The sequence below is a fragment of the Leuresthes tenuis genome, unplaced genomic scaffold (genome assembly GCF_036924035.1).
Source record: "Leuresthes tenuis unplaced genomic scaffold, fLeuTen1.0.hap1 SCAF_48, whole genome shotgun sequence".
NCBI classification, from domain to species: domain Eukaryota; kingdom Metazoa; phylum Chordata; class Actinopteri; order Atheriniformes; family Atherinopsidae; genus Leuresthes; species Leuresthes tenuis.
The window spans coordinates 362,385-371,442 of record NW_027325402.1 but is presented as its reverse complement, the minus strand read 5'-3'; the positions used below and the strand labels follow the sequence as shown (position 1 = coordinate 371,442).

At 43.9% G+C, this 9,058-nt stretch overlaps 1 pseudogene; it reads right to left on the bottom strand.

Moving 5' to 3' along the window:
* Positions 1-8,134: 8,134 nt before the first annotated feature.
* LOC140285640 (U2 spliceosomal RNA) lies at positions 8,135-8,311 on the bottom strand (annotated as a pseudogene).
* Between the last annotated feature and the right edge of the window lie 747 nt (positions 8,312-9,058).

Below are 9,058 nucleotides of genomic sequence, written 5' to 3'. Positions count from 1 at the left end.
TCTGCTCTTGTGAAAAAGCAAACAGCGGTGCAGGATGGAAGTTTCAGGGAGCCCAAGATGAAACTTTCTTTTAGTCTGCTGAGAAAAGAGAGTGAATGCGAAGTAGACTTTAACACGGTTCTGGGAGCGAGCCGAGTGCGGGCTAACCAGGAGAATTGCTTGAAAGAAACGCGACACCGAATGAGCGGTCAGAACAAAGCCTCAATACGGTGTTCCTGTGGTGTTTTTATAAAATGCGGTGAAAAAAAAGGTGTGAATGCCCCATAGAAAACTAAAAGGTGGAGCGGAAGTGTTCGGCTGCAAGAAGGTGTGAATGTCCGACTATATTTGGTGAAAAGCAGGTGAAGCAAGGTCTGAATGCCCAACCTTACATTATCAAAAGCGAGATCAGAGGTTTTTGGCTGCAAGAAGGCCATAGTTTGCCAAAAGTGGGTAAGGTGCGAATGACCGACTAAATATCAACAAAAGTGGGGGCGGAGGTCTTCGGATGCAAGTGGGTGTGAATATCCCACCATAGAAGTATGGTGGAGAGGAAGCTGTGAATGGCCGACCATAGTTTGCAAAAAGCGGGTGAGAAAAGGTGCGAATGTCCAACCATACATGATCAAAACAGGGAGCGGAGGTGTTTGGCTGCGACAAGGTGTGAATGTCCACCCATAATTAATGAAAAGCGGGCAACAAGTAGGTTCGAATGCCCAACCATACATCATCAAAAGCAGGAGTGGATGTGTTCGGCTACAAGAAGGTTTGAATGTCCGAGCATAGTTTGTAAAAAGCGGGTAAGAAAAGGTTCGAATGCCTGAACATACATCATCAAAAGCAGGACTGGATGTGTTCGGCTACAAGAAGGTTTGAATGTCCGACCATAGTTGGTAAAAAGTGGGTATGAAAAGGTTCGAATGCCCAAAATCGGCTGAAAAAAACTGTGTTCGGCTGCAAAAAGGTGTGAATGTTTGACTAAAGTTTGTAAGACAAGGTTCGAATGCCTGACAATGTATGATCAAAAGCGGGAGCGGAGGTATTCAGCTGCAAGAAGGTCTAAATGTCCATCATTAATTGCTAGAAAACATGAAAGAAAATTTTCGAAAATCAATCTGCATATGATCATAAGTGGGAGAGGAGGTGTTCAGCTGCAAGAAGGTGTGAATGTCCTACCATAATTGCTGAAAAATGTGTTAGAAACGGTAGGAATGCCGGACCATACATCATCAAAAGCTAGAGAGGTGGTGTTCGGCTGCAAGTAGGTGTGAATGTCTGACTAAAGTTCAAATATATTAACAAAAGCGGGAGGAGAGCTCTTCGGATGAGTGGTTGAGAATTTCCAACCGTAATCTATAAAATGCGGTGAAAAAAAAGGTGTGATAGAAACCTAAAAGGTGGAGCGGAAGTGTTCGGCTGCAAGAAGGTGTGAATGTCCGTCTATAGTTGGTGAAAAGCAGGAAAAGCAAGGTCTGAATGCCCAATCTTACATCATCAAAAGCGAGATCAGAGGTGTTTGGCTGCAAGAAAACGGGTTAGGTGTGAATGACCGACTAAATATCAACAAAAGTGGGGGCGGAGGTCTTCGGATGCAAGTGGGTGTGAATATCCCACCATACAAGTATGGTGGAGAGGAAGCTGTGAATGTCCGACCATGGTTTGTAAAACGCGGGTAAGACAAGGTGCGAATGTCCGACAATGTATGATCAAAAGAGGGAGCGGAGGTGTTCGGCTGCAAGGTCTGAATTTCCAACCATAATTTGTAAACACCGTTGAAGAAAAGCCTCGAAAGCCCGACTATACACCATCAAAAGCGGGAGCAGAGGTGTTCAGCTGCAAGAAGGTCTGAATGTCCACCAATAATTACTGAAAAATGGGTAAGAAAAGGTGTGAATGCCCAACTATACATCATCAAAAGCAGAAGTGGATGTGTTCGGCCACAAGAAGGTTTGAATGTCCGACCATAGTTTGTAAAAGGCGGGTAAGAAAAGGTTTGAATGCCCGAACATACACAATCAAAAGAGGGAGCGGAGGTGTTTCTTTGCAAGAAGGTGTGAATGTCCGAGCATAGTTTGTAAAAAGTGGGTAAGAAAAGGTTCGAATGCCCGAACATACACCATCAAAAGAGGGAGCGGAGGTGTTCCGCTGCAAGAAGGTGTGAATGTCCGAGCATAGTTTGTAAAAAGCGGGTAAGAAAAGGTTCGAATGCCCGAACATACACCATCAAAAGAGGGAGCGGAGGTGTTCCGCTGTAAGAATGTGTGAATGTCCAACCATAGTTGGTAAAAAGCGGGTAAGAAAAGGTTAAAATAACCGACTCTACACAATCAATAGCAGGAGCGGAGTTGTTCGGCTAAAAGAAGGTGTGAAAGTCCGACCATGGTTTGTAAAAAGCGGGTAAGAAAAGGTTCGAATGCAAAAATATACACCATCAAAAGCGGAAGCCGAGGTGTTCGGCTGCAAGTAGGTCTGAATGTCCACCCATAATTAATGAAAAGCGGGCAACAAGTAGGTTCGAATGCCCAACCATACATCAACAAAAGCAGGAGTGGATGTGTTTGGCTACAAGAAGGTTTGAATGTCCGAGCATAGTTTGCAAAAAGCGGGTAAGTAAAGGTGCGAATGCCCGACAATGTATGATCAAAAGAGGGAGTGGAGGTTTTCGGCTACAAGAAGGTTTGAATGTCCAACCATAGTTTGTAAAAAGCGGGTAAGAAAAGGTGCGAATTCCCGAACATACACCATCAAAAGAGGGAGCGGAGGTGTTCCGCTGTAAGATGGTGCGAATGTCCGACCATAGTTGGTAAAAAGCGGGTAAGAAAAGGTTCGAATGCCCGAATATATACCATCATAAGCGGAAGCGGAGGTGTTCGGCTGCAAGAAGGTGTGAACGTCCGACCAAAGTTTGTAAAAAGCAGTTAAGAAAAGGTTCGAATATCCAACCAAACATAATCAAAAGTGGGAGCAGAGCTGTTCGACTGCAAGTAGGTGTGAATTTCCACCCATAATTCCTGAAAAATGGGTAAGAAAAGGTGCGAATGCCCAACCATACATCATCAAAAGAAGAAGTGGATGTGTTCTGCTACAAGAAGGTTTGAATGTCCGACCATAGCTTGTAAAAAGTGGGTAAGAAAAAGTTCGAATGCTCGAACATACACCATCAAAATTGGAAGCGGAGGTGTTCCGCTGTAAGACGGTGTGAATGTCCGACCATAATTGGTAAAAAGCGGGTAAGAAAAGGTTAAAATACCCGACTGTACACAATCAATAGCGGGAGCGGAGTTGTTCGGCTACAAGAAGGTGTGAAAGTCCGACCATGGTTTGTAAAACGCGGGTAAGACAAGGTGCGAATGCCCGACAATGTATGATCAAAAGAGGGAGCGGAGGTGTTCGGCTGCAAGGTCTGAATTTCCAACCATAATTTGTAAACACCGTTGAAGAAAAGCCTCGAAAGCCCGACTATACACCATCAAAGTCGGGAGCAGAGGTGTTCAGCTGCAAGAAGGTCTGAATGTCCACCAATAATTACTGAGAAATGGATAAGAAAAGGTGTGAATGCCCAACCATACATCATCAAAAGAAGAAGTGGATGTGTTCTGCTACAAGAAGGTTTGAATGTCCGACCATAGTTTGTAAAAAGTGGGTAAGAAAAAGTTCGAATGCCCGAACATACACCATCAAAAGAGGGAGCGGAGGTGTTCCGCTGTAAGACGGTGTGAAAGTCCGACCATAATTGGTAAAAAGCGGGTAAGAAAAGGTTAAAATACCCGACTCTACACAATCAATAGCGGGAGCGGAGTTGTTCGGCTACAAGAAGGTGTGAAAGTCCGACCATGGTTTGTAAAACGCAGGTAAGACAAGGTGCGAATGCCCGACAATGTATGATCAAAAGAGGGAGCGGTGGTGTTCGGCTGCAAGGTCTGAATTTCCAACCAATAATTACTGAAAAATGGGTAAGAAAAGGTGTGAATGCCCAACTATACATCATAAAAAGCAGAAGTGGATGTGTTCGGCTGCAAGAAGGTGTGAATATCCGAGCATAGTTTGTAAAAAGTGGGTAAGAAAAGGTTCGAATGCCAAAATATACACCATCAAAAACGGAAGCCGAGGTGTTCGGCTGCAAGTAGGTGTGAATGTCAGATCATAATTTGCAAAAAGCTGATGAGAAAGGTGTGAATGACCGACAATAATTACTGAAAAATGTGTTAGAAAAGGTAAGAATGCCGGACTATTCATCATCAAAAGCAGAGAAGAGGTGTTCGGATGCAAGAAGCTGTGAATGTCCAGCCATAATTACTCAAAAACGGGTAAGAAAAGGTAGTATTGCCAGACCATAAATGATCAAAACAGGGAGCGGAGGTGTTCCGCTGTAAGAAGGTGTGAATGTCCGACCATAATTGGTAAAAAGCGGGTAAGAAAAGGTTAAAATACCCGACTGTACACAATCAATAGCGGGAGCGGAGTGGTTTGGCTACTAAAAGGTGTGAAAGTCCGACCATACATCCTCAAAAGCAGAACTGGATGTGTTCGGCTACAAGAAGGTTTGAATGTCTGACCATAGTTTGTAAAAAGCGGGTAAGAAAAGGTTCGAATGCCCAAACATACACCATCAAAAGAGGGAGCGGAGGTGTTCCGCCATAAGAAGGTGTGAATGTCCGACCGTAGTTGGTAAAAAGCGGGTAAGAAAAAGTTCGAATGGCCAACCATACATCATCAAAAGCAGGACTGGATGTGTTCGGCTACAAGGTTTGAATGTCCGAGCATAGTTTGTTAAAAGCGGGTAAGAAAAGGTTCGAATGCCCGAACATACACCATCAAAAGAGGGAGCGGAGGTGTTCCGCCATAAGAAGATGTGAATGTCCGACCGTAGTTGGTAAAAAGCGGGTAAGAAAAGGTTAAAATGGCCGTCTGTACACAATCAATAGCGGGAAGGGATGTGTTCGGCTACAAGAAGGTGTGAAAGTCCGACCATGTTTTGTAAAAAGCGGTTAAGAAAAGGTGTGAATGCCCGACAATGTATGATCAAAAGAGGGAGCGGAGGTTTTCGGCTGCAAGAAGGTCTGAATGTCCAACCATAATTTGTAAAAACCGGGGAAGAAAAGGCTCGGAAGCCCGACTATACACCATCAAAAGCGGGAGCAGAGGTGTTCAGCTGCAAGAAGGTCTCAATGTCCATCAATAATTGCTAAAAAACATGAAAGAAAATTTTCGAATATCAAACCGCACATGATCATATGCGGGAGAGGAGGTGTTCAGCTGCAAGAAGGTGTGAATGTCCACCCATAATTCCTGAAAAATGGGTAAAAAAAGGTGCGAATGCCCAACCATACATCATCAAAAGCAGGTGTGAATGTCAGATCATAATTTGCAAAAACCTGATGAGAAATGGTGAGAATGCCCGACTATACACCATCAAATGCGGGAGCGGAGGTGTTCGGCTGTGAGTAGGTGTGAATGTCCGACCATACTTGCTGAAAAATATGACAAAGCAGTTTATGACATATGACATATGATATATAATAATAATAATATGACACCTCCGTTCCCTCTTTTGATCATACATTGTCCGGCATTCGCACCTTTTCTTACCCGCTTTTTACAAACCATGGTCGGACTTTCACACCTTTTAGTAGCCGAACAACTCCGCTCCCGCTATTGATTGTGTACAGTCCGGTTTTTTAACCTTTTCTTACCCGCTTTTTACCAACTATGGTCGGACATTCGCAGCATCTTACAGCGGAACACCTCCGCTCTCTCTTTTGATGGTGTATGTTCGGGCATTCGAACTTTTTCTTACCCGCTTTTTACAAACTATGGTCGGACATTCAAACCTTCTTGTAGCAGAACACATCCACTTCTTCTTTTGATGATGTATGGTTGGGCATTCGCACCTTTTCTTACCCATTTTTCAGGAATTATGGGTGGATATTCACACCTACTTGCAGTCGAACAGCTCTGCTCCCACTTTTGATTATGTTTGGTTGGATATTCGAACCTTTTCTTAACTGCTTTTTACAAACTTTGGTCGGACGTTCACACCTTCTTGCAGCCGAACACCTCCGCTTCCGCTTTTGATGGTATATATTCGGGCATTCGAACCTTTTCTTACCCACTTTTTACCAACTATGGTCGGACATTCACACCGTCTTTCAAGTGTAACACCTCCGCTCCCTCTTTTGATGGTGTATGTTCGGGCATTCGCACCTTTTCTTACCCGCTTTTTACAAACTATGGTCGTACATTCAAACCTTGTAGCCGAAAACCTCCACTCCCTCTTTTGATCATACTTTGTCGGGCATTCGCACCTTTTCTTACCCGCTTTTTACAAACTATGCTCGGACATTCAAACCTTCTTGTAGCCAAACACATCCACTCCTGCTTTTGTTGATGTATGGTTGGGCATTCGAACCTACTTGTTGCCCGCTTTTCATTAATTATGGGTGGACATTCACACCTTGTCACAGCCAAACACCTCCGCTCCCTGTTTTGATCATGTATGGTTGGACATTCGCACCTTTTCTCACCCGCTTTTTGCAAACTATGGTCGGCCATTCACAGCTTCCTCTCCACCATACTTGTATGGTGGGATATTCACACCCACTTGCATCCGAAGATCTCCGCCCCCACTTTTGTTGATATTTAGTCGGTCATTCACACCTTACCCGTTTTCTTGCCGCCAAACACCTCTGATCTCGCTTTTGATGATGTAAGATTGGGCATTCAGACCTTGCTTTTCCTGCTTTTCACCAACTATAGATGGACATTCACACCTTCTTGCAGCCGAACACTTCCGCTCCACCTTTTAGGTTTCTATCACACCTTTTTTTTCACCGCATTTTATAGATTATGGTTGGAAATTCTCAACCACTCATCCGAAGACCTCTCCTCCCGCTTTTGTTAATATATTTGAACTTTAGTCAGACATTCACACCTACTTGTAGCCGAACACCACCTCTCTAGCTTTTGATGAGGTATGGTCCGGGATTCTTACCGTTTCTAACACATTTTTCAGCAATTATGGTAGGATATTCACACCTTCTTGCAGCTGAACACCTCCTCTCCCACTTATGATCATGTGCGGATTGATTTTCGAAAATTTTCTTTCATGTTTTCTAGCAATTAATTATGGACATTTAGACCTTCTTGCAGCTGAACACCTCCGCTCCCGCTTTTGATCATACATTGTCAGGCATTCGCACCTTGTCTTACCCGCTTTTTACAAACTTTAGTCGAACATTCACACCTTTTTGCAGCCGAACACAGTTTTTTGCAGCCGAATTTGGGCATTCGCACCTTTTCATACCCACTTTTTACCAACTATGGTCGGACATTCACACCGTCTTACAGCGGAACACCTCCGCTCCCTCTTTTGATGGTGTATGTTCGGGCATTCGAACCTTTTCTTACCCGCTTTTTACAAACTATGCTCGGACATTCAAACATTCTTGTAGCCAAACACATCCACTCCTGCTTTTGATGATGTATGGTATGGCATTCGAACCTACTTGTTGCCCGCTTTTCATTAATTATGGGTGGACATTCACACCTTGTCGCAGCCAAACACCCTGTTTCGATCATGTATGGTTGGACATTCGCACCTTTTCTCACCCGCTTTTTGCAAACTATGGTCGGCCATTCACAGCTTCCTCTCCACCATACTTGTATGGTGGGATATTCACACCCACTTGCATCCGAAGACCTCCGCCCCCACTTTTGTTGATATTTAGTCGGTCATTCGCACCTTACCCGCTTTTGGCAAACTATGGCCTTCTTGCAGCCAAAAACCTCTGATCTCGCTTTTGATGATGTAAGGTTGGGCATTCAGACCTTGCTTCACCTGCTTTTCACCAAATATAGTCGGACATTCACACCTTCTTGCAGCCGAACACTTCCGCTCCACCTTTTAGTTTTCTATGGGGCATTCACACCTTTATTTTCACCGCATTTTATAAAAACACCACAGGAACACCGTATTGAGGCTTTGTTCTGACCGCTCATTCGGTGTCGCGTTTCTTTCAAGCATTTCTCCTGGTTAGCCCGCACTCGGCTCGCTCCCAGAGCCGTGTTAAAGTCTACTTCGCATTCACTCTCTTTTCTCAGCAGACTAAAAGAAACTTCCATCCTGCACCGCTGTTAGCTTTTTCACAAGAGCAGAGGAGAGCGCACCGTTCCCAGCGGCACTGCAGTACCGGGTCGATGCTTGGAGTGAACGGAGCAAGCTCCTTTTTCAACTCCTATTGATAAAAATCCATTTAATATGTAGTCCTTGCATAGACATATCACATATTAAACTGATAAGTACAGATGGATTATGTGCAATTAGTAAAGAGAGTAGAGGACGATCTCTCTCGTTGGAAGTCCTTACCTATATCACTTATGGGGAGAGTTACAACCATTAAAATGATGATACTACCAAAAGTTAACTATTTGTTCTCAATGATCCCCATAAAACCATCTGCTACTTGGTTTAAGTCACTAGATTCATGCATCTCCAAATTTCTGTGGAAAAACAAACCACCACGTCTTAGTTTAAAAACCCTACAGAAGACCAAGGACAGTGGTGGATTAGATTTACCTCATTTTCAGCACTATTCCTTAGCCAATAGGTTACAATATATATCAAAATGGTTTAAACCTTGTTGTTGTCACAGTTCCCAGAGACGTTGTAATCGTTGAGGATTCTATATTCACCCCCTCATTAGAGGCACGTGTTGCAGATTGATGACACTGAATCTTCTTCTCTGTTCATTGCTGGCATCATTCCCAGCATCGTAAGTGTTCGTGGCATTGTTAGCCTCTTCTTCTGGATCTTGATATCGAGCATCCTTTTGTATTTCTGGTTTGTAAGTCCTCTCTCTTCGTTCACCGGAGTCTTCGTCTCTTTGTCCTTGAGTTTGGTGATTTTTTCTTCTTTTGATGCCTTGACACAGTGTGACAGGTGATACCACATGGGAGATCCTTTAACTTGGACTGCTGTCCCTGTGCTGCGAAATGGCTGTGCTGCTCAAATGGTCTCTCCTTCATCATATACACAGTTATTTATACATCACCTTCCACCATGAAGCGTTGTCCCTTTTTG